General features: G+C 47.9%; 1 protein-coding gene across 1 annotated transcript in view; it reads left to right on the forward strand.

Moving 5' to 3' along the window:
* Positions 1-1,834: 1,834 nt before the first annotated feature.
* LOC147737227 (uncharacterized) overlaps positions 1,835-24,358 on the forward strand; it is a 50,650-nt gene continuing 28,126 nt past the window's right edge. Inside the window, exon 1 of the mRNA XM_086919761.1 lies at positions 1,835-2,005. The gene's annotated coding sequence lies outside the window, so the exon portion shown is untranslated. The remainder of the gene's footprint in view (positions 2,006-24,358) is intronic.

Here is a 24,358-nt window from a genome sequence, read left to right on the forward strand (position 1 = left end):
TAAACTGAAAAACGAACTGCAGAAGTTTGGGGTCCCTTCCTACATGGGTAGTGGTATACGCTGACACCAATCGGCCTGGTTCCGTCCTCTTTGCCTGCCCCTTGACTACTTCGGGGGTGGGAGTTGGCTTCTTGAGGGGCTGCCAGGTGGCCTGGCACCCTGACGTTTCTCTCCTGTTCCCCTGTCCCTTCCCCTTGTGTTCTCCACGTCCCCCTTCCCTGTTATCAACGTATTCTCTTCTCACAAGTTCTAGTTTACACAGTATCTTGGACTCTGCTGAATCGATAATCTTTCATACCTGTTATATGCTGATTGTATATGGAAAATCAATAAAGAATTGAGATATTAAAAAAGGCCATTAGAGACATTACTGAATTTATAGACATGATGCGAACACATGTAAAGTGATACAATTAAAAACCAAGTCTCACTAAAATAGACATTCACATTAGCATTCTATAGAACTGTAACATGTGCAGTGCTCAAGGTCAAATATAAGAAAGGGTTTGCCACCAAAATGTGGGACGGGGAGTCTGCTCTGTGCAGAAAGTTAGTGAGATGCTACTCAGCACACACCAGAAGTCATGTGTGATGTTCTAGTTTATCCCTATAGTCTTGAAGAATGAACCAAGTTTCAGTGAGACTTCAGCATGACCTCTAAATGTGTGAGGGTCACTCATGATGAGTGAGGCTTTAGGGCTCTGATGTATACACCTCTGAACTAATGTCCACGTCGAGGCACCCAAGGCTGCTTGCATGACAATGCTACAAAGAGTTGACGCACTCACTAATCAATGGTGTATTGATGATGAGGGTACTGTCATATAAGGGCCTATGTGAAGGTGAACAATATTTTTGAGTAGTGAAATGCCCCTCCCCTGTTCTTCTGGCCAGTAACACCCACTCATTTTTATGATACAATGCAAACTGTAAGAAATGTTTGGATCATAATTGATTGCTCTATGATCTTAGGAGTTCATTGTTTCATAAATGTATTGCTTTATTTTTTGTCAGTGAATTTTTGTTGAAAGAGGGTGGTCTTTACTTTAAACAAAACAACAAAGCCTGGAAGAGGCCGCTATCTTAATATTTTAGGAGACAGTTGTGCTCTTAAACCAGAAACTCAAAACCTAATTAGTTCCTACATTTCAATCATGTTCCAGGATATAAAACCGTATTAAAAAATCTGCAATATGCCACAGACACAGGAAAATTAGAAATACGCTGTTCCTTAAATTTTCACTTTGACACATGACCTATGCCGCATTGTCACTGATCTAGTGTTTAAAACTCCATGGTATTTTCCTCTGTTTACTTTGCTACGTACTGCGCTGTGGATATGAAAAACTGCAAATAAATTATTTTAAAAATAAATAAGCTGCCCAGTTTAATTGCAAAACTGACCGGCATGCTCATATATTAATTGAAATACAGATATATTAATTGAAATACAGATATATTCATTGAAATGCAGACTGTCGCTTCCAGTTGTCATCTTTCTGTAAATACTCAGTGTTTGGAAGATGCTCATCTGAAGTGAAGCTATACATCCTTTCCACAGCAGCAGCCAAGTGTGAGGCCTGTACTTGAACTGTCTGACCCTTAAAAACATTCACGTCTGTGACATCTGAAATCCCAGGTCTTTACATGTACCAAATCTTGTTTCCCTGCTGGAGCCTGGATGCGGCAGTTCCGTAAGTAGCCACCAGAGGGCACTCTTCGCCTGCTGATGAAACCCAATGAGCTGCTCATTGTATGAAAGGGAGAAGGGTTTCCTCTTCCGGGTCAGCGGCGGCAGAGACAGCACCAGCAGCGTTGGTAACATCACTTCCTCCCTCTCCTGGTGTGTCCAGCCTGCTGCAGAGGAGGAAGGAGCCCTGTCTGGTGGGAAGTTACCATCATCTACAGACCCTCACAGACCCCCCCCCCCTCAGACCCCAGATCTGCCCTCCCAGCCCCATGGGGAGGAGAGAGCCTGGACATGTCTGCACAGGTCTCTGCTCAGGTAGGAGATTATCAGCACCTTCTGCTGTGTTTGTAGAAATAGACTGAATAATCCTGGAGGGAATCTCTTCAGGAGCCGGGCTGAGCTGGGCTCTTCTATCCGGGGGCCCCAGGGGCTGAGCTGGGCTCTTCTATCCGGGGGCCCCAGGGGCTGAGCTGGGCTCTTCTATCCGGGGGCCCCTGGGGCTGAGCTGGGCTTTTCTATCCAGGGCCCCTGGGGCTCAGCTGGGCTCTTCTATCTGGGGCCCCTGGGGCTGAGCTGGGCTCTTTTAGTCAGGGGCCTTGGGCTGAGCTGGGCTCTTCTATCTGGGGGCCACTAGGGGTGAGCTGGTTTCTTCTATCTGGTGGGCCCCTGGAGCTGAGCTGGGCTCTTCTATCTGGAGGCCCCTGGGGCTGAGCTGGGCTCTTCTATCCTGGGGCCCCTGGGGCTCCTGGGGCTGAGCTGAGCTCTTCTATCCGGGCCCCTGGGGCTGAGCTGGGCTCTTCTATCCTGGGGCTAAGCTGGGCTCTTCTATCTGGGGGCCTCTGGGGCTGATCTGGGCTGTTCTATCCGGGGCCCTGGGGCTGAGCTGGGCTCTTCTATCCGGGGCCCTGGGGCTGAGCTAAGCTCTTCTATCCGGGGCCCCTGGGGCTGAGCTGGGCTTTTCTATCCAGGGGCCCTGGGGCTGAGCTGGGCTCTTCTATCCGGGGCCCTGGGGCTGAGCTGGGCTCTTCTATCCGGGGGCCCCTGTGGGCTTTCCTTCCAGTCTGGGGGGATTTGTGGGCATCATTGGAGTTAAAGAGGAGATCTGTGCACTGCACTGCAACTTACTGTACTGTGAGGAGCCTGTGCATGCTGCACTGCGTCTTACTGCACCATGAGGAATCTGTCACTCCACTGCATCTTACTGCACCTTGAGAAATATTTGTACCTCAGTACATCTTACAACACCGCGAGGAGTCTGTGCACACTACACTGTATCTTACTGCACTGTGAGAAATCTGAGCATGCTGCACTGCATCTTAATTCACTAGGAGAAATCTATGACACTGCATCACACTGCACTGTGAGGACTCTGTGGCACTGCATTGCAGTGGATCGTACTGCACAATGAGAAATCTGTACACTGCACAACATCTTATTGCAGTGTGAAGTATCTGTGCACACTGTGCTGCATCTTAGTGCACTGTGAGAAATGTGTGCACATCCTTTATTCGTCTCTCCCTGTTAATTTGTTGACTTGCCCTCTACCCCTATGTTCGAAGCATGTCCCCCAGGCAGTTGATGTCAAGGCTGCCCTGCTGTCCTGTGCCCCTTTACCCATCTTTCTCTTGTTCCCATCTCTCAGACTAGGCAAAGGCTTCAGTCATTGCAATGGTTTCTTGTGGCATAGGCTGGCTTGAGGCATTGTCTGACCTTGAGCCTGCCAGGTAGGAGGCCTGTCAAGCAGAGAAACGTAGCTGTGTGTGTGTTTTTAATTTACCTCTGCAGGAGAATGTGTGTCTGCAGGGTCGGTGTGTGCTTGTGAAGAGAATAGGGATGTCTTTACGTGTGTCTATGAGACATGTCTATAGCGTGTCCATCTCTTTGCAGGGTGTCTGTCGTCGCAGATGTTAATGGCGCTATCAGTCACTCTCTCTGGCCTCTGCTCTCTGTGAGACTTCAGCCCGACCTCCAAATGTGTGTGAGTTCCCTCAAGTACCCAGGGTACGTGCATAACAATGTTACATAGGGTCTGCATGGTATATTGACAGTGTATGGACAGCATATATGAGGTCCAAATGCATTTCTACAAATCACCTTATTGTAGTGCACCATACAATACTTCTTCAGTGAGTCATTGGTTATTCTCGCTCACTCTTTCCTTCACATGTAAACTTTTATCTGTGAAAAGGCCCTCTCAACATGGGCACTTGAGACGGGCAACGGGAAAACAGCCAGGACACAATTTGCTAAATATGGCCACTGACATATCTTTCCATGCCAATGCTGGTGCCCCTGAAGACTGCTAATATCTGGGACAGGTTCTGCAACATCGCATTGATCTAGGCGCATATGCCCTCAGGGTTATTGAAGCGGTCAAAAATGAAGCAGTACTTTATAGAGTCCTGAGAAATGTCCCTTTACGGAAGGATCTAGAACGTGTGCCGAGAGAGTGCCACAGTGAGGCTTCATGGACTTCAAATGCCCTGGTTGGTGAAGGGACATTCCTATGCTTCATTGCAGCCACTTCTTGGCATTGTAAAATAACATTTCCTGAATTGCTCCTCAACATTTCTTTGCTTGTCAAGTGGCAAGAAATCTAACATGGAACCCACATGGTATCATTCTTTGAGACAGTCCTTGCATACTAACTGTAACTTGTATTAGAGTTTTCATTGAAGTGCATTTTTATGTGAAGTGTTAGGATAGTAGCTCATAGGCGTCAGTCTTGGGGTGGTTAGCTAATCTTATTTCGGGACCTGGTAATGCCTGATACTCGCTGTGGTAATTTGATTTTGCCAATGCTTTAGTACTATAATTATTCTTTGACTGTAATGCTAACTACTCGACTATTATAACACATTTAGTAAAAATCATGAATGCTCTTTAGTGTTGGACCTTGTAATATAGTGGTTTATAAAGGAGTGCTGTGTATTTCTGTAACCGTGGTAGGCATATTACATTTAGAAATTTGTCACCAACTTGTGATGGCATTTACGGGTTACACTCTTAAACAAACAACTGCACTCTGTGGGTTAATGTTGGGAAGGGGATGGTTGTGGCAACTGGAAAACACCAATTCAATGCCTCATCAGGGGTCGTAGGTGCTTTATAAATACAATTTCCATATATAGATATAATTACAATTTGGCAAAAAGGTAGGTCTTGGTCTAGAAAGCATGCTTTTTTTTAATGGTATAAATCCGTTCAGTAGTTGCTGAGAAATTTAAAAAAGAAAAATTTCGATAACTGAGTACCGAGGAGGATTCGCGAACCCTCCTGGGCACGAGTTTCACTCTGATTGTCTGTCAACACTCCAAACCAGGACGTGTTGGCAGCCATCTTGTGACTTGGCAACCGAGTCACAATTAAAAGGGGGCAAAAAAGATGAAAAACAAGAGAAGGGGGCAGGGTAGAAACACCCTGACCCCCTAGGCCTGCTCAGGGGGTCCCAAAAAAGCATTTTGTTTAATCATCAGAATTCGTGTTGGGTCCACGAATCCTGCTGAGAAAATTTTAAAAAAATAAAGCGCGGACTCCGATTTTGGGTTGTATTTGAAGTCTGTCCACCTCATTTAGAGTGTGGCTGGTGGCCGGCCGACTGTCAAAGGAGCGAAGGTGATAACCATCCACCACATTTAGACATCTCCAGAACCTGGCAATATCTAAGCCCTCAGATAAGCCACATCAGCTCCTCGGAAAGTACTGAAAATGTGCTCAGTGGCCTCCATGTTTCACACAGAAGCTCATCAAATTGTTTGAAAAACTAAATAAATAGTGACTTTCACAGCCTGGGAGTTTTTTTTACGAGGGAGCGGGGTCGACTTTTTGAATATTTAGGGCTGGAGTTAGCCAAGACATTTTTGGTTTACAAACGTGATATGTATAATACACTTACTTAATGGGGCTTTCCGCCAGCTCTATTCATCCATTGGTCTACTGTTGTGTCAGTCACATTTCGCTTCCTCCCTTTACAGCATACAGCATGGGGCAGTGGGGCAGCCTACTTCAGCCACTGGTTAATGATACTTTGAGTGACTGCATTTAGTCCTTTCACAAGGAGCACATCTGCACACAAGGAAGTTTCCTACAGTCCCAGTGTTTATGTTTTTACATTAGCATTAAGTCTCAGCCTTACGTGAGCAGTGCATGAGCTGCTCTTGTCCTACGAGGGTTTGTTGGAATTGAAACGATTGCAGAAGTCATCTCGCGGCTCCGCCTCCAATTTTCATTGGTGCTCGTCGTTTTGCGTCATGGCTGATGCAAAACACAGTGTAATGATTGCACCGGAGACAATCATTACACTGAGAGTTGCCACCCTGTCCCCTTCTGGCCCCGCCCACCGGGATCCGATCGTTTACTTGCGGAGGGACACAGCCTCATTCAATTACTCTATAAGCACTATTTACATGTAAGCACTTCGGGGAAAAACACAAGCGAGTCAAACACTTCTGTAGTAGGGGATCTCTGTGTATAGTTATAATCTAGTGAATAGTCCCGCCCATGTGCGTGGACCCCGGAGCAATCAGAAATAATCTCTTACAGTGTCAAAAAATGCAGAAATGCATAGACACTTAAGAGAGAATTTAAAGACATATAATGCAGCCTATAACAGGCTACACTGTCCAGTACTTCAGCTAGAAATTCCACCAAAAATCCACAAAACAGCACAGCCTGTCCAGATTTCCCTTGCTTTACCAGCAAAATCCCTCTGAATGATAGAGAGGAAGACATGGACAGACAAGCCCCATAGGCTGCCATTATGTGGCTCAGAATAGGATACTGTGCCTTTAAGAGAACTTTCCAGAACTTCACAGTATCCCAGAATGCCCTGCAGGTCCTTCCTACTTTCAGTTCTTTTTTCCGGCTCCTGCTAGCAGGACCCTGGAACATTGAGCTCTCCCTTTTGGGATTTATTTGGTGTTTTTTCACTGATTTTCGAAGTTGAAGTACTTTATTGTGCTGTGGGGCCTTTTCTTCTTGGTTTTCTCACTCTGTTTTTGTCGAAGATGCCTGCCTTATTCGACAAATGCCCGGAGTGCTCCAGGAAAAAGGCCAGGTCAGACCACCATGAGGTGTGTATCCTCTGCCTTCCAGCTTCTCATGTTCCAGAGGAGTGTACTATCTGCCAAGGCTTCTCTGGAATGACCCTGAGGGAAAGGAAGAAGATCAGACTTCAGGGTCTCGAGGACAGACGATTGAAGGCTCAAGGTGGGTCTGGAGGGGCTCCTTCTGCCCATGCTGAGGCCTCTGGGGGGCTCCCTAGGGGCAGGAAGACCAGCAAACGTCACCATTCTCCGCCGGGGTCCATTGCGCCCACTACGGCGTCGAAAGGAATGACTGCGGTCTGTTCCCCATCGTCGGAGACGAAACGACCTCGAGGATCGGCGTCGAGGGATGTTACCAGACCTTCGAAATCACCGGTGTCTGTGTCATCGTCGTCCTCGTCGGCGTTGAGCGATCGGCGTTGACGGCCCCAGCGTCGGCGCTCGCCGTCGAGGCGATACCGCCGTTCGCCGTCGGCGAAGAGGAGGCGTACGTCGTCGGTGAGTTCCTCGCCGTCAAGGTCGCCGTCGAGGGCCAGGTCGCCGTCGAGGCACAGGAGGTCGCCGTCGAGGCGCAAGAGGTCGCCGTCGAGGCGCAAGAGGTCGCCGTCGAGGCGCATGAGGTCGCCGTCGAGGCACCGAGGTTCGACGTCGAGGCACCGAGGTTCGCCGTCGAGGCACCGAGGTTCGCCGTCGAGGCACCGAGGTTCGACGTCGAGGCACCGAGGTTCGACGTCGAGGCATGGAAGAACACCGTTGAGACACCGTCGGCGTTCGACGCCAAGGAAGACCCGCTCGACGTCCAGAGGCCGACACTCGCCGTATGGTCGTCGTTCTTCGACTCCGAAGGGAAGACCTGACAACGTAGGAGGTTCACCTACGTCCCAGGCTGGCAAGGAAGGGGGTTCGCCGCACTCGGTGTATTCAGAGGTTTATACCCCGTCGGGGAAAGTGACTCCTCCTCCCCCATTGCCGAGGGGACCCCGTCCGAGGACACCTACGCCTCCTCCGCTGCCTCCACCGCAACCTGGATCTGGATTGCCGGAGGTGCCACCTCCGGTTCCTCCGACGTCGACCTCCTTGCCTAAGTTGCCTAAGTTTCCGACGCCTCCGAAGGGTACGCCTAGACCTAAGGCTCCGTCGAAACCAAAATCGCCCGTTCCAGTGGGCCCGGTTGATCGTCCTCGGCCGAGGAGGTCCCGTTCACGCTCCGGACGGAGAGGAAGATCAAGGAGTCGCCACAGATCCTCCACCAGATCAAGGCGCCGCCATAGGAGGAGGGGGTCCAGGTAACGCACGGATTCCTGCAGGACCCATACTTCCTACTCGCCGGCATTATCAGACTCTCCAGAGGCCAGGATCTCTCCAGTGGACGACATTGCCACATTCCAGGAGGTTCTCCTGAGAGGGGCTGCGAAGTTGGGTATCACGGTGACGGCTCCAACACCAACGACGTCCGTGATATTCGAAACGCTTCACAAGAAGCACTTGTCTCGCCCCCTTCTGCCTCTGGTGCCTGGACTGAAGGAACCTGCGGAGGAGCTGTTTCTCACACCAGCGGTGGTGAAGGCCGCCCCGTCCCGGCTTCTGAAGAAGTGCAGGGCCCCAGACTCGGATCCTGCATTCCTGAGAATGGATCCGGTGCCGGATTCGGTGATTGTGACAGCGGCCAGGAAATTGCACTCTACCTCCACGTCATCCACGGTGCCACCAGATAAGGAGAGTCGGTGGATCGACTCAGCAGGAAGAAAAGCGTGTGGGACCGCTTCCGCAGCCATGAAAGCTGCCAGCGATACAGCCCTGTTAGGCCGTTACGACCGGGCGCTGTGGGACTCCCTTCAACAGTTCGTTGAACTGCTCCCGAGGGACAAGAGGGAGGACTTCCAGGAGATCCTCAAGGAAGGGATGCTGGTTTCTAACCAGGTGATCAGTGCGGCGGCGGACACCTCCCTGTTGGCTGCTCATGGTTACTGCCATGGAATCAACCAGCGGCGGCACGCCTGGCTACGGCTCACGTCACTCAAGCCGGAGGCCCAGCAGCGGGTGGCCAATCTGCCCTTTACCGGAGAGACCCTTTTCGGTAAACACGCAGATGATGAGATGGCCCGCATGAAAGCGGAGGCCGAGACTCTGACGGCTGTGGGCTTGGAGGAGCCCAAAGAGAAGAAATCCTTCAGGCCTTTCCAGAGGCGCTACGGCGCGCAGGGAAGAGGATGGGGACAGTCTTCGGGACAGCAGCAGTAACAACAGCAGCAGTTCCGGAGACCCTTCCAGAAACGTCAGAAGGGTAGAGGGGGTCAACAGTCCTCTACCGCGAACAAGGGCCCGGCCGGGTCTCGACCCTGAGCGGTTACTTCCCCGTCAACCGTTACCCGCTCCGGTGGGGGGAATCGTTCAATTTTTTCTGGCAGAGTGGAGAAAAATTACTCAGGACAAGTGGGTGCTGAATATTGTTTGCAATGGATACAGTCTTCGGTTCATCAGCCCTCCTCCAGCGATCCCGCCGGTCAGCTCACAGTTTCAACTGCGCGAGCTCCAGGCGGAGGCCGATATCCTGCTAAGGAAAAGGGCGATAGAAGACGTACCTCTGTCTCAAAGAGGAAGAGGTCTGTACTCCCGGTTCTTCCTGGTGCGCAAGAAGGACAAGAACGAGTTCAGGCCCATTCTGGACTTGCGGCAGGCAAAAAAGTGGATTCGCAGAGAAAAGTTTTGCATGTTGTCGTTGCATCAGATTTATCCTCAGTTGCAACAGGGGGACTGGCTTTGTGCCATAGACCTACAGGATGCGTACTTCCACATGCCCATCGCGTACAAACACAGGAAGTTTCTGCGATTTGAAGTCGGCACCAACCATTACCAATACACAGTGCTGCCTTTCGGGCTGAAATCTGCGCCCAGGACATTCTCGAAGTGCATGGCAGTGGTAGCGGCACACCTCAAGAAGAACAAGGTGTTTGTCTACCCGTACCTGGACGATTGGTTGATCAAGGCCTCCTCCTTCTCGGAAGCTCTAGCAGACTTTCAGAAGACGTGCGTTCTCTTGAACAAGTTGGGGTTGCACATAAACATGTCCAAGTCTGTCCCGATCCCGGTCCAGTGCATTCAATACTTGGGGGCCACCATCAATACGCTGTCAGCAAGCGTCTCTCCTTCAGAGGAGCGACGGCGATCGATCCTTCGGAAGGCTCAGGCTCTTATGACCGCTCCATCTACAACAGTGAGGACGGTGTCTTCTCTACTGGGTTCGATGGCCTCTTGTATCTTCCTCACTCCTCATGCACGACTACACATGAGACCTCTGCAGGAGTGCTTGGAGGACCAATGGGACCAGAGGAGAGGTTCTTGGGACGACAGAATACGACTGTCTCTGCATGCTCTTCAGTCTCTGAAGTGGTGGTGTTCAGCGGAGAATCTCCTCAGAGGGGTTCCCTTCCACAAGGACATTCCCACTCAGACTATCATGACGGAGGCTTCTCTCCAGGGCTGGGGAGCGCATTCGGAAGACTTTCAGATTCAAGGAACGTGGTCTCAGACGGAGACCACGTATCACATCAATTTCCTGGAACTCAGAGCTGTTCACTTGGCACTGAAGGCGTTTCTTCCGTCCTTCCGGACCAACTCTCTGCTTGTACAGACGGACAATACGACCACGATGTACTACCTCAACAAGCAGGGGGGGTCGAGATCGCGCACCTTGTCTCGGGAGGCGGACGATCTGGCGCTGGCTTCTGGCCAGAGGATTGACGATAACGGCTACCCATCTGCCGGGTGTGTAGAATGTTCAGGCGAATGCACTGAGGAGACTGCTTCAGGAAAACCACGAATGGGTCATAAACGACGACGTGCTAGGAGAAGTCTTCGAAAGGTGGGGGACTCCAGACGTAGATCTGTTCGCCACCGCAGAAAACAGCAAATGCCGAGACTTCGCCTCCAGGTACTACCAGCAAGGGACGCTGGGGAATGCACTCTGGATCAACTGGTCGAACAGCTTTGTTTATGCTTTTCCACCCATTCCCCTGATTCCAGCGGTGCTGATCAAGCTGTCCCGGTCCAGGGCCCGGATGATCCTGATTGCCCCGGAATGGCCCAGACAGTGGTGGTTCACGGACCTGCTACACCGGTCCCTCCTTCCACACATTCGGCTGCCGTGCAGGCCGGACCTTCTCACGAAGTTCGGGGGGCAGATGTTGCACCCCAACCTCTCGTCCTTGAGTTTGGCGGCATGGCTCCTGAGATAGTGCAATATGGCCATTTGAATCTTCCCGAAGATTGCATGGACATACTGAAGGAGTCTAAGCGACCTTCCACTCGGACTTCTTATGCTTACAAGTGGAAGAGGTTTTGTATCTGGTGTGTGTCCAAGAACTTTGACCCAACGACGTGCAAGGAAGATGTCATCCTTCCTTACCTTCTGCATTTGGCGCGGTCTGGCCTTAATGTTCATTCCATTAAGGTTCATCTCGCTGCATTGACTGCCTACAGGAAAAGCCCTTCACAGACTTCCTTCTTCCAGATCCCTGTGATCAAAGATTTTTTGGAAGGCTTGAAGAAAGTGTTCCCTCCTGTCAGGCTTCCTTCGCCTTCATGGGAATTGAATGTGGTGCTGTCCAGTTTGATGAAGGAGCCTTTTGAACCTATTCATAAGGCTTCGTTGCAGCACCTGTCCTGGAAGGCGGCGTTCCTCGTGGCCATTACATCGGCCCGCAGGGTGAGTGAAATTCAGGTGTTGTGTTGTAATGAACCTTATACTGTATTTCATGCTGCTAAGGTTGTTATGCGTACTCACCCTAAATTTCTTCCCAAGGTTATTTCTGATTTTCATGTCAACCAGACTATAACTTTGCCTACGTTTTTTCAGAATCCTTCGTCTCCAGCGGAAAGGTCTTTACATTCCCTGGATGTTAGGAGGGTGTTGAAATTGTATCTGGATAAGACCAAAGATATTCGTAGGTCAGACCAATTGTTTATCAATTATGGTTCAGTCAGGACTGGTCTTGCGACCTCTAAGCAGTCCATTTCTAGGTGGATTGTGTCCTGCATACAACTATGTTACCAGAAAGCTAATAAGACCTTAGGAGGTAAGCCTAAGGCTCATTCCACCAGGGGCAAGGCTGCCACGACAGCATTGCTCCGTAATGTGCCGATTGCAGAGATTTGCAAAGCCGCCACTTGGAAGTCGGTTCATACCTTTGCTAAGCATAACTGTCTGGACACTGATGCCAGGGCGGATGCTCAGGTTGGACAGGCTTCGCTGCGGAATTTGTTCGCACAATAGTGGTGTTGATTTTCTTTTCTCCACCGCCGCTTTGGTGTGGGGATGGGCTTGCCATTCTATTTACTAGATTATGACTATACACAGAGATCCCCTACTACAGAAGGAGTAGTTTCTTTTCTGTAACTCCAGTTCTGTAGTAGGGGTATCTCTGTTATAGTCATAAGCGCCCGCCCTCCTCCCCGGTGGAGAGATATTTATGTAAGGAATGCTACAGGTCTGGCGTGTTCCGCCTTCAAAAAGAACTGAAAGTAGGAAGGACCTGCAGGGCATTCTGGGATACTGTGAAGTTCTGGAAAGTTCTCTTAAAGGCACAGTATCCTATTCTGAGCCACATAATGGCAGCCTATGGGGCTTGTCTGTCCATGTCTTCCTCTCTATCATTCAGAGGAATTTTGCTGGTAAAGCAAGGGAAATCTGGACAGGCTGTGCTGTTTTGTGGATTTTTGGTGGAATTTCTAGCTGAAGTACTGGACAGTGTAGCCTGTTATAGGCTGCATTATATGTCTTTAAATTCTCTCTTAAGTGTCTATGCATTTCTGCATTTTTTGACACTGTAAGAGATTATTTTTTATTGCTCCGGGGTCCACGCACATGGGCGGGACTATTCACTAGATTATGACTATAACAGAGATACCCCTACTACAGAACTGGAGTTACAGAAAAGAAACTACTCCTTCTTTCTGTGTCATCTTTTGGCTCGTGGAAAAGCGAGCGCACCTAGCTTGGAAGTGCCTATGTGTCAACTTCTCTGATGTGGATATGGAAAAATTGCCTTGGGTTTATTAATTCGGGGAAGAGGTTTGACCAGCGACGTAACCCCGAGCAAAAAATGAGCTTGCGAAAGTGAGTTGGCTTGCCCGTCTGGTGGTGGGCGGGCCCTTTACTGGCAGACAGGGGACATCCCGCCGGAGATTGAGCTACCGCCACGGCGACTTGATGAAAGAGGTAAGGGATTGAGGAGGGCTCTACGAGAAGCGTGCAGCCCTGGAAGCTCTAAGCAGGGTATGTGAAAGGTTCACAGAAAGGTTTGCGAGGAGATACCCCGCACCTTAGAAGCTGTCTGCAAACAGCAAGGGCAGATCTGAGCTGTTCGGAGGAAGGACTGTCGTGTGGAAAGAGAGACGATTCTGGCTGGTCCTCCGGGGTACCCGCTGACGTCATGGCAGGGCAGCCTTGGGAACCAGCCGCAGGTGCTGTCTACTTTGGTCGGCGCAAGGAGGGCATTTGCAAGGAGTGATGTGACCAGTTGTGGTTGGTGGTGGGAGTAGCTGACGGGCGGTGATGTGGATAGCGGGAGGGCAGGGTGGGGGGGTAGTAAACTATGGATTACGGAGGAGTACAGGTAAGTAAACATATAAATAAATAAAATGAATTTCGATGCGAGCACTGCATCCCGAAATGTCGGGTGCCCCCTACCGTATTTTATATCGCTGGGAGAAAAAGGGCTGGATTGCGTCTTATTGTTTGTTTTTCTCCCCTTTCTTCGCACATCTTGGGTCCGATTTGAAAAGAAAGAGTGGGAGCAGCAAGGGTGTGGCTATTAAACAGAAAACCTATTTTGTACCAAGAATCGTGTAGCACAGTAGACACCCCCGTCGAGCAGTGTGTTGTTTCTGCAAGGGGATTTCCTGTTATAGTCCAGCCCTCTTTTATGAGAGCCACCCCCCAGATGTGCATTTTTGTTTCCATTTCCCTTTTTTGCTCGGCTGCAGCGCAGACTTCTCATTTGCAGGGGTTTGCTAAAGCAGCCATGACCGTGGTTTCCTTGAGGGGGCCCTAGTGCAGGGAAAGGAATTGCCCCTCCCCCTACTGCTATTTGAACTATAAAATACATCAATCATCAGGATCGAGAGACCTCTCTGCACCCCGGTGCCACTGCACCTGCTGCACCAGTGGAAGTTACGTTGCTGCGCCTGACAGGGCCTGACATTTCCTGCAGCGCCCTGGCTTCACCCTGGCCTGGCTGAGAGCCAAGGGGGCCTTAGCTCTGGGGGCCGCCCTCCCTCACACCGTTGCTAGAATCCTACCCTACGGGTTAAAACTTTTCCACACCCAGGCCTGCAAGAGAGACAGGGACATATTTTCGTTCAATGCAAATTAACAACTTTTCCGAAAAGGTATGTGGTGGCTTGGGAACTGATTTTCAATATTTTACCTCTGACCTATGGAAAATACCGGCCGGAAAGAAAGCAGGGGAGAGGAGGGTTGGTGAAGGGGCATTCCTCCGAAATACGCGGTATACAACCTTTACAACGAATCTTTTACCACGCACTACCATTACAACGCATTGCGCTGGGGGGCGCTCTAGGATAGGGAATAAGTTTAATTTACTATCCAACACCTTCCCTAGTGTCCACGGGGACTGGAGTTGGAATAGTAAATTAAACTATTCACTATCCAGCACCCCAAAGCGCTATGCGTTGTAATGGTATGCGTTGTAAATACCGCGTTGTAATGGTATGCGTGGTAAAAGTATGCGTTGTAACGTCATACATCAGAAATACGCTGTCTATTCTGTATATGTTTTATACGTTTTCAAGGTCATCGGGCAATTATTCAAAAAGCAGTATTCCCAAACTGCATTTTAATAATCTGCCCCTAGAGTCTAGTTTTAAATGGGCTCACTGGTTTGAGATGAGAGCTGTGCGCTGGGTGCAGTTGAACCGCCCTCTCTGCGCTGCACTCACTGATGACTCTTTCATGAAACCTGGCCACAAATGTAAAGAGAGCAGCACTCCGCATATTGCATCAAGACAGTCTGAATGTGGCGCATTCTTTGCACAACTTGCAAGGGGTGCCTGTCCCAAGTGACACCATGAGCCAGTCGTGACTTTTCAAACACTAAATTGCACCAAGTGAGGTTTTGTCAACAAAGCATTTGCCCGAAGGCAAGATTGGCAATAAAGCCCACTCTGACTCATTGTATTGTTATGAGTGGGGGGGGGGGGGCATTAACATATGGACTCTGGCGGGGTTGCACAATGGAGAGATAAGACCTGTTCGGCCGGAGCCACATGCCTCAGTTCAATGTTTCCTTTTATTGGGCTCATGGCGCATGTGTTTGATGAATAAAACCGACACTCGCTTCAGCCCCCCTTGAACAATAAACAGCGCCGCCACTACAAATAATACATCCCATGCCAATCGGGCAACCAAAAGCAAAATAAACATTTCCACAGTGTCCCGGATAGGCATCTTTGTGCCAGGGGTCTCAGCCCAGTCTGCGTGGGGCAGTAAAGGGGGGTCTTTACTGGTATTAGGACTCCTTTCAAGGTGGCCTTGGCCCAGTTCCAGCTGTTCCACTGGTCCACATTTGGAGCTGTCTCTGCGCCTTCTTTTACTCTCATGCTCACACTTTGATCACTCGCATTGGTAACAAACACCTCTGGAGTGGACTGGAAGCTAGTTTGCCTTTGTCTCGAATGCCTGATGACTGGCACGTGACAGTTAAGGCTAATGAATGATGTAATTTCCTATGACAGCTGTCAGTGCCTTTCTGCAGTCATCAGAGCCACGGACTGAGGGTCAAAAGCAATTCTAAACTTCTAACTTGGATGACTGCCTTTGACCAACTCTGAGTCCTTCTCTATAAGGCTCATTGTCTTGACACCACCGAGTCCTTCTCTATAAGGCTCATCGTCTTGACACCACTGAGTCCTTCTCTATAAGGCTCATCGTCTTGACACCACTGAGTCCTTCTCTACAAGGCTCATCGTCTTGACACTACTGAGTCCTTCTCTGTAAGGCTCATCGTCTTGACACCACTGAGTCCTTCTCTGTAAGGCTCATCGTCTTGACACCACTGAGTCCTTCTCTGTAAGGCTCATCGTTTTGACACCATTGAGTCCTTCTCTGTAAGGCTCATCGTCTTGACACCACTGAGTCCTTCTCTGTAAGGCTCATCGTCTTGACACCACTGAGTCCTTCTCTATAAGACTCATCGTCTTGACACCACTGAGTCCTCCTCTGTAAGGCTCATCGTCTTGAAACCACTGAGTCCTTCTCTATAAGGCTCATCGTCTTGACACCACTAGGTCCTTCTCTATAAGGCTCATCGTCTTGACACCACTGAGTCCTTCTCTGTATGGCTCATCATCTTGACACCACTGAGTCCTTCTCTATAAGGTTCATCATCTTGACACCACTAGGTCCTTCTCTGTGAGGCTCATCGTCTTGACACCATTGAGTCCTTCTCTACAAGGCTCATCGTCTTGACACCACTGAGTCCTTCTCTGTGAGGCTCATCGTCTTGACACCACTGAGTCCTTCTCTGTGAGGCTCATCGTCTTGACACCACTGAGTCCTTCTCTGTATGGCTCATCGTCTTGACACCACTGAGTCCTTCTCTGTGAGGCTCATCGTCTTGACACCACTGAGTCCTTCTCTGTGAGGCTCATCATCTTGACACCACTGAGTCCTTCTCTGTATGGCTCATCGTCTTGACACCACTGAGCCCTTTTCTATAAGGATCATCATCTTGACACCACTGAGTTCATCTCTATAAGGCTCATCGTCTTGACACCACTGAGTCCTTCTCTATGAGGCTCATCGTCTTGACACACTTTGATGCCTGTTGCTGACGTCATTCTTCCCATTGCCTTCTGTCTGCATGACTTCGGTCTGTCTGGATTTGGTGCCCACTAGGACAGCCTGGTTGGAGCCAGCAGGGACGGTGCCCGTCCCATGATCTATCATAATGACTGCCGCAGAGATACCGTAAGTTGATTGGTAAAGAGCAGATCAATACTCCTTCATGACTTAGGAAAGCATGTGCCTTGTAGGTGCACCTCTTGTTTGTTTGCAGAAACCATTGCCTTTTTTACTGTATTCGTGAACCTCTTGAATTTGCTGCTGACTTTGTATGTAAGTTGATAAGGCAATCTTAAATGCCAAAGGATGCGAGGTGTAACTTTAGTTTGTGTGGTTGATATGGGAGAACCTGTGCCTGTTTTTGTTTGCTTTTGTGTTCACTCTGTTGGTCGCCAAAATCAACAATATTATATTTCTGATTCTTCAGGTATGTTAACCAGCAGTTCGGCGTCCGGGACAGAGGCATGTTTATCTAGGGGGATAAGGGCTTGACACCCATTAACGTGCTGCAACTGTCGAAACTCAGCTGTTTTCAGGAGCCACATTCAGTTGTTGGATGGTGTGGGGTTGGCTTCTCTGCTCATCTTGATATTGGACGCATGAGGCATGACCCTGCCTCACGTCCCACCTGTTATTAGATATCAGTATCACTGTCCCCTGATGTCCTACTGGTGACAACTTGATAACCTAGGGTAAAATGGTGTCTTAACAGAGCAATCGCTCCTCTGAAACAGACGCCTGCATGCATGGCCATGTTTATCTTAATTTTAGAGCCACTAGGCTTACTTTATTGATTCGAATCCGACACCGTCACTCATTTACTCTGCCACTAATACCACATCTTCATATACAATCAGACACAGTCAAATCAAAATCAAACTTTATTTCACATTAAAAATGCATAAAAGTGCATACCATTTCATTCCTTGTGTCTTTACAATAGTTGAGTAACCACGCAATTTCTTAAACAATAAAAAAAATATAAAACCAAATTTACAACAATTAATTCCAATTCAAATTTACAAACGTTCTATAAAACCTTCTTAAAAACCCTATACAGTATGACGCACCCAGATATCATTGACATTTGAAATAAATTCCGATATACACCCTTTTACATAAAAGGAGAGTGTGCTATATTGATGGGTTAGCTGGTGAGCCAAAGACAGCCATCAATTCACAAAGCGTTAAATACATAAGGTAATCTATACACTTATCCATGGGCTATAAGTTAACTGTGTCTCACTAAGCTACCATTGTAGTGGCAGCCCTTCTAGTCTTTACAGCAGCCGGTAACAAGCATTAAAAATCAGCAGGTCTCGCCTTTTTTCAAGTTAAAGCCATTTGCTTTGCTGTACAATACCATTAGCAAAGCAAATGGCTTTAACTTAATCAAAGGCGAGACCTATTGCATTTTCAATGCTTGTTACTGTAGTGCGTCCTTTGTGTTTAGATCTGATGTGATAGCCGGATGCCCTCTACCCGCTCCTCATGTTTTCCTCCTGTGCCTCTCCAAGATCCTACACTGCTCATGCTTGCTTCCTCCATACCCTGCTCTCCTCATCTCCTTCCCAGCTTCACTTTGCTCCTCTCCTCTGCACAAGCTCTTAGCTGCTTGTGTGTGTTTTTTGTTAGTTGCTGAGAGGCAGCTGCCTAAGTTATGGTTCTCGCAAGTGCTGAGTATCTTGCGCTGTCTGTGACTTTTCTCTTGAAAGCGCAGTGAGTGTAATGGGAAGAAATTCATTGCAATCATTCTGGGTGCTTGTTTCGGTTTCCCTTTAGCAGCACATGTATGGACGTTTTTCTTTTGGTAAAGTTGTCGACATTTTAAAACACCTTCATACCCCTAACGGAACAAACATGAGGAGATGATGGACGGAGCGCTGAAACTTTTCAGACACTCACCCACAGTCACAGATCTGGGTTGAATCCATCCTTTAGCTCACTTCGCCACCCCAGTTCAGACACAGCTATATGCAAATCAGTCTGACCCTGTGCCTCATGGGAACAGTCCAGACCGAACTGCCAAGCCATGTCTTCCCTGGACCAGAAACAAGCATCCTGGGACGGTTTCTGGCTAATCAGCCATCATCAGCCAGGCTAGCTTGAATCCAGTGGTAAAGTGAGCAAGGGACCCACGTCTGGGCATACCCTGCCAACTTAGGGCGAATACAGCGATACCAAAGGGGATGATGGACGGAGTGTTGAAACTTTCTGTGACTAGGGGTGAGTGTCTGAAAAGTTTCAGCGCTCCGTCCATCATCTCCTCGTGTTTGCTTTGTTCGTCCTAAGTTGGCAGGGTATGCCCAGACGTGGTCTCTTGCTCATTTTGCCACTGTATTCAAGCTAGCCTGGCTGATGGAAGGCATTTGCTCTTTTTAGGGTTAGCTGCGCAGTTCTAACGGGTCTCATTGGGCATAATTGTCCTTGGAGCTCTGAAAGGAAACCCCTCTACTATCTAATAGTCATTCTCCAAGTGTGCCTTTATTTTTAAACATGAGGTCCTCAAAGCAAGGAGTGTTAGGCAGTTTGATAATGAAACTGGAACTGGAACACAACAGCCCAAAATCCTTTGTGTTGAGGATAAAAAACCTCCCAGGAATGAAAGCTTCAGGTACAGGTAGATATATTATGAATTTTTTCAGAGCTTTGCTTTTTACTATCCATGGATGCATCTTTGTAATTTTAGTGAAATTATTCAGGACATGAACAGTACAATAAATGTAAAGTTGTGCATCTGCAGCCATCTGTTGCTAAAGAATTGAATTTCAGGTTCCAAGGAAAATATTGATTTGTATCATTAGTTCTGAGCTTGTCTTTAATGATACGTGATTTATATGGTGGCCAGGGTTAGCTAGAGGCAAATGTTCTTTTTGAAATTGGCACATGATTGAAATAATAACAACATTCCAACCATCACACCAGCATGCCAAGGACAGACAGATTATCTTTGCTTGTTTTGCTTTTGTGTCTTGGGACCACCAGGCTTTCCTCGTAGTTCTAAATAAAGGATGGAATACGTTTATAATCAGTGCTCTGACAAATTGCTTAGTTTTTCCAAAGTTGACTTTCCTAAATAGAAATGAGCATTACTTGGAGCTTAGATAATGTCTTCTATAATGAGTCCCTGAACAGAATTAGCCACATAGTGTTTCTTTTAAGGGATTGATTAACACCTTCCTCGTTGTCTTTGCTTTCGGGACTGGCTTAGATGGCCTATAGGATAGTCCAAATGTCTCTTTGTTTGGAATCCATTCTTGCGCTAGGTTTACCACTTTTCAGAGTTACCGGTCAGTAGCTTTGTTTTTATCTTTGATATTTTTGATGTTGGTAAGCTTGTGTTTAATTTCTTGAATTTGTTGGAGTGATTGCAATCTCTTCAAAATGTTAATGTTGTCTACCAAATCAGATTTAAACTCAACTTGTTTTCTAAGGAGAGCGAGGTCAGGAACAAACATAGATAAGTCAAACAAAACTTTACAGGCCTTTTACTCTAGGCAAATTATTTAGTTCTCACTTAACCTGATAAAGTCTCTGAAACCACGACAATCATGAATACAGGGCGCTAGCTATCGAGTCTTGCTACAATTGGCTCACTTTACCATAATCCAAATGGAAATTACCCCAAAGCAGATATAGCATCCATACTTTCCTTATTGGAGAAAGCAAGGCCATCATCTGAATGAAAGGTATGAACTGCTTTCATTTCTACAAGGCACTGCAAGTATTTTATGACTGCTCCAAAAAGGGCAGTCTTGTGCTGCCACACCCATAGAAACCAAGAGCAAGAATCAAGCCCAATATGTAGTTATTCTACTTGACTGCTGGCAGTGGGCCAAAATGGATTAGGAAATGACACCCAAGGCATATTCAGTAAGTAAGTACATTTATTTATTGTTCGGTTAATTAAAACCATTACAATGTAAGGTATGGTACAGCATTTAAAACAGAATTCTTAAAATATTATCAAGGAAATAAATGGGAAAAGGAAAGGAGTTAAAAGAAAAGTTTACATTATAAAAGCCGGTCATAGCAGGATTTGGTGTGATACAGATTTATCTATCAACAGTGATCCTAATGTTCGATGGGGGTCCGGCAAGCAGCAGCTTGCCTTGTTTTCTCCGCGAAGCTGTCCAGGAATTTTACTAGTCTACAGATCAGTTGGGCGTCCGCTGAGCATAAGGCTTGGACTATCGCGGACCGACAGGTGCGGACTCCTAGCTCGTTAAGATTGTCCTTGAGCCAGTGCCGCCGTCCGTAGTACATAGCTGGGCAGATGCAGATTATGTGTGTAAAGTCTTGGTTATCTGCACCGCAGAGATCGCATTCAGTTGTTACTTGTGGTCTCCATCTAGGTTGGTCTACTCGTGTGGGTAAAATGCCCAGCCTTAAATGGAGAAATTTACGTTTAAGGTTCAACGAGAATGCCGTGTCTAGATAAGGGGCTGGCGCTAGCTTTGTGTACGATTTAATAGTCATCCAGGCGTGGGACCGGGTACTGAAAATTATTTTGTCGTTGAGGAACGAGTGCTTCTTGGCAGTCCTTTTGACTACCTGGTTAAATAAAGGGGCTGGGAGTTTTGTTTCCCACAATGCTCCGAGCTCACTTTCCTCCAGTGAGAGCTTTAAATATTTTGAGTACTCAGAGTTCGGACTTGTCTGGATCGCTCCCCAAAGTGCATCATTCATTTTATTCTCCTTGTTCCTCCAGACGTAGTACCAACATTTAATGGCCTCATATTTTTTCAGTAAGACTTGGGATTGTAGACCAAATTCAAGTCTGACTTGTGCTGGGGAAGAATTATTCGGTAAGAAGAAGACCCGCTTGTAGACTTTAGTTTGTATTTTCTCCAGGAGGGTGGCGCTTTTCCCATGGTGCAAAATGCTCCCGTATGCTATTGTAGGCAGTAATTTGGCTTTCATTACAATTAGCTGGGGGGAGACAAGAGGGCCCTTTAGCTCAGCTGCCAAGTTGGTGAAGGCATGTAATAATGCTGCCCCCTTTCTTTCCATGGCTTTGAAGTGCACCAGGAAATTTAAATGCTTGTCTAGGTGTACCCCCAGATATTTATAGTCATTGACTGATTCCAGCTGGTTGCTGTTCATTTGAAAAATTCGCGGATTTTTGCGTTGGCGTGATATGAGCATTGTCTTTGTTTTCTTAATGTTTATGGTTAACAGGTTCCTTTTTGTGTAGGCGGACAAGTCGTCTAACAGACGTTGGAGGCCGATTCTTGTCTGGCTCAGGAGTACCATGTCGTCCGCATACGATAAGTGCGTTAAGCGAAGGGTGTCTAACTTGGGAGGATGTGCGTTAACCTTGTCCAGACTTTCTGCCAGGTCGCTCATAAATAAATTAAATAGGTGTGGGGCCAAGATGCATCCTTGCTTTAGTCCGTCAACGGTGTAGATCTTCCTGGTCAGACGTCGTCCATTGTCGACTTTTACCTGCATCCAGGTTTCAGTGTAAAGGTCAATAATGGGCGAGAGAATTGAGTCTGGTAGGCCCTGGTGCTTTAATTTCGCCCAAAGCATTTGTCTGTTGACGCGGTCAAATGCCGCTTTAAAGTCTACGAAACAGGTATGCAGATCGTGGGAGTTCTGTAGACTTTTCTCAGCAATAAGGCATAGGGCCATGGCGTTCGTCGTTGTTCCCATGCCGCGCCGGAAGCCGGTTTGGTTCAATGGTATTTTGCTGTTCGTTTCTGACCATTCAGCCAGGTCCGCAAGTATCAGTGACGCATAATATGTTGATCCTGCGTCGAGGAGAGCAATCAGGCGATAGTTGTTTGGATCCTTGCGCTCGCCACCTTTATAGATCGGGGATATAATAGCTCCCCTCCAGCTCTCAGGAATACTGCCTGTGCTGGTTACTGTTCGGAACAGTAAGCTGAACTTGCTAGCCCAATACTGCGGGTCAGTCTTATAGATGGCTTGCGGAACGCCATTTGGGCCTGGGGCGCTGTCTTGCCTGCTTTTCCCAATTATTTTTAAAATACTTTGTTCGCCATCATGCCTAGGCCATGAAGCTGTTGGACCATTTACCTTTGCACTGGTCCCTTGGTGGACTGAAGCGATGTCTTCCCACACTGTGTTGTCTGTTGCTTCAAGAGGCAAGATGGTGACTGCACTCTTGTTGTTAATTGAGAATGTGTCCGTTAGGTGTTGGGACCATTGGGATTCGGTTATGCAGGCCATGCCTATTGATTGGGCTGTCCTGTTTACAGAGTTAACTTGCAGCCAGAAGGCCCGCGAGTCGGCTTTCTTGATGTTATGCAATAACTTGGACCAGAACTCATTTTGGAGGGTTTGTTTTTCCGTCCATATTAATTTCTTGTATTGGGTCCTGACCTTGCGAACTGCTGTCCAAACACTAGCGTTTTTGGTGTGTCCGCGTGCCTGACGTATGAGTTTTTTCAGGTGTCTCTTTAAAGGTTGTGCTGATCTATTGAATTGGTTCCTAAATTTAGTAGAGGATCTTGTTACGTTACTTAAGTTGGTCCTGGGGAGCTGCATCAAGTAATTATTCCAGATGATCGGGCTCAGGACATTCTCGGACAGAAGGTCTTCTAATAGTTTTTGGGCGTCATTAGCTACTTGTGGGAGGGATTCACTTGTCCACTTGAGTCGCTTCAAGTTAGTCGTCGTGAGGTTACCTGGTAGTGTAGGAGCTAGTTGGAGTTCGGGTAATTCCGTTGCGATCTCAAGATGTTGTTTGGAGTGATCGCTATCCAGAGAACAGATGATGTGGAAGTTTTGTATTTGACTGAGCAGGGGTAAGGTAACAAATGTATAGTCCAGTACCGAACAGGATTTGTGGCCGATGTAGGTCATTGAAGGGGGGTTGATTCTTCCATTGAGTGCTCGGAGACCAAGGTTTTCGAGGTCCCACATGAGTTGTTTACCCTCCTTGTTCTTTTTGACTACTAGAGAAACTGCCTGCGGCAAGACGTTCCAGACTTCATTTGCAGCATTGATGTTGACTTCGTCCTCCGGTGTTTGTAGGAGGTTTGCGTTGAAGTCGCCCGTGAGGATTATCTCCCAGTCCGGATGTTCTAAACGCATGTTGGTGATTACCAGGGTAATACGTTGGAATAGCAATTTTCTGGAAGATTTTTTTGGATTTGCATATATGTTCATTAGAATTAGGGTTCTGGTTATGGCCATTATTATGCTCTCTATTTTTAAGATTTGCATGTCCGCAGTTGAGTCTGGAGATTGTGTTACTCTGACGTTTAAAGATGTTGATATGTAGACAGAGAGGCCCCCGCGGGCTCGCCGAAAGCGCTGGAGGCGGGTTGCGCTTACATGATAGCCCAAGCGGCCAGGTATGTCAGTTGGGTCAGTTTGCCACGTTTCCTGTAAGGCTATGATTGCATAGGAGTCCCAGTTGGCAGCTTTGCCATTTTTGTTCATGATGTCTTTAGCACCCGCAATGTTCCAGGAAAGAATGTTTATGACATGACTAGCAATGTTAGTTGGCTTGCTTGGCTTTCAATTTGGGAGTAGCAATTGCGACTGAGGAAGCTCGTGATCTGCTGCTCCAGCTCCCCTTGCTCCTTGTAGGACCGAGTGCGTTGGTGCACTCCTTGATGGTAAGTTTACGCTCTTGGTCTGCCTTTTCAGGAGAGGAGATGGGTACGCTGCCTTGACTATTTCCTTCAAGAGGATTCCCCATTCATTAAATTTAGTCATTTCAGAGAGGATGTGGGTTACCATTCCGGCCTTCCTCCATGTCGTAACTGTACATTCTTTTTTTGG

This window comes from Lissotriton vulgaris, chromosome 1_1 (assembly GCF_964263255.1).
Source record: "Lissotriton vulgaris chromosome 1_1, aLisVul1.2, whole genome shotgun sequence".
In the NCBI taxonomy this organism is placed as follows: domain Eukaryota; kingdom Metazoa; phylum Chordata; class Amphibia; order Caudata; family Salamandridae; genus Lissotriton; species Lissotriton vulgaris.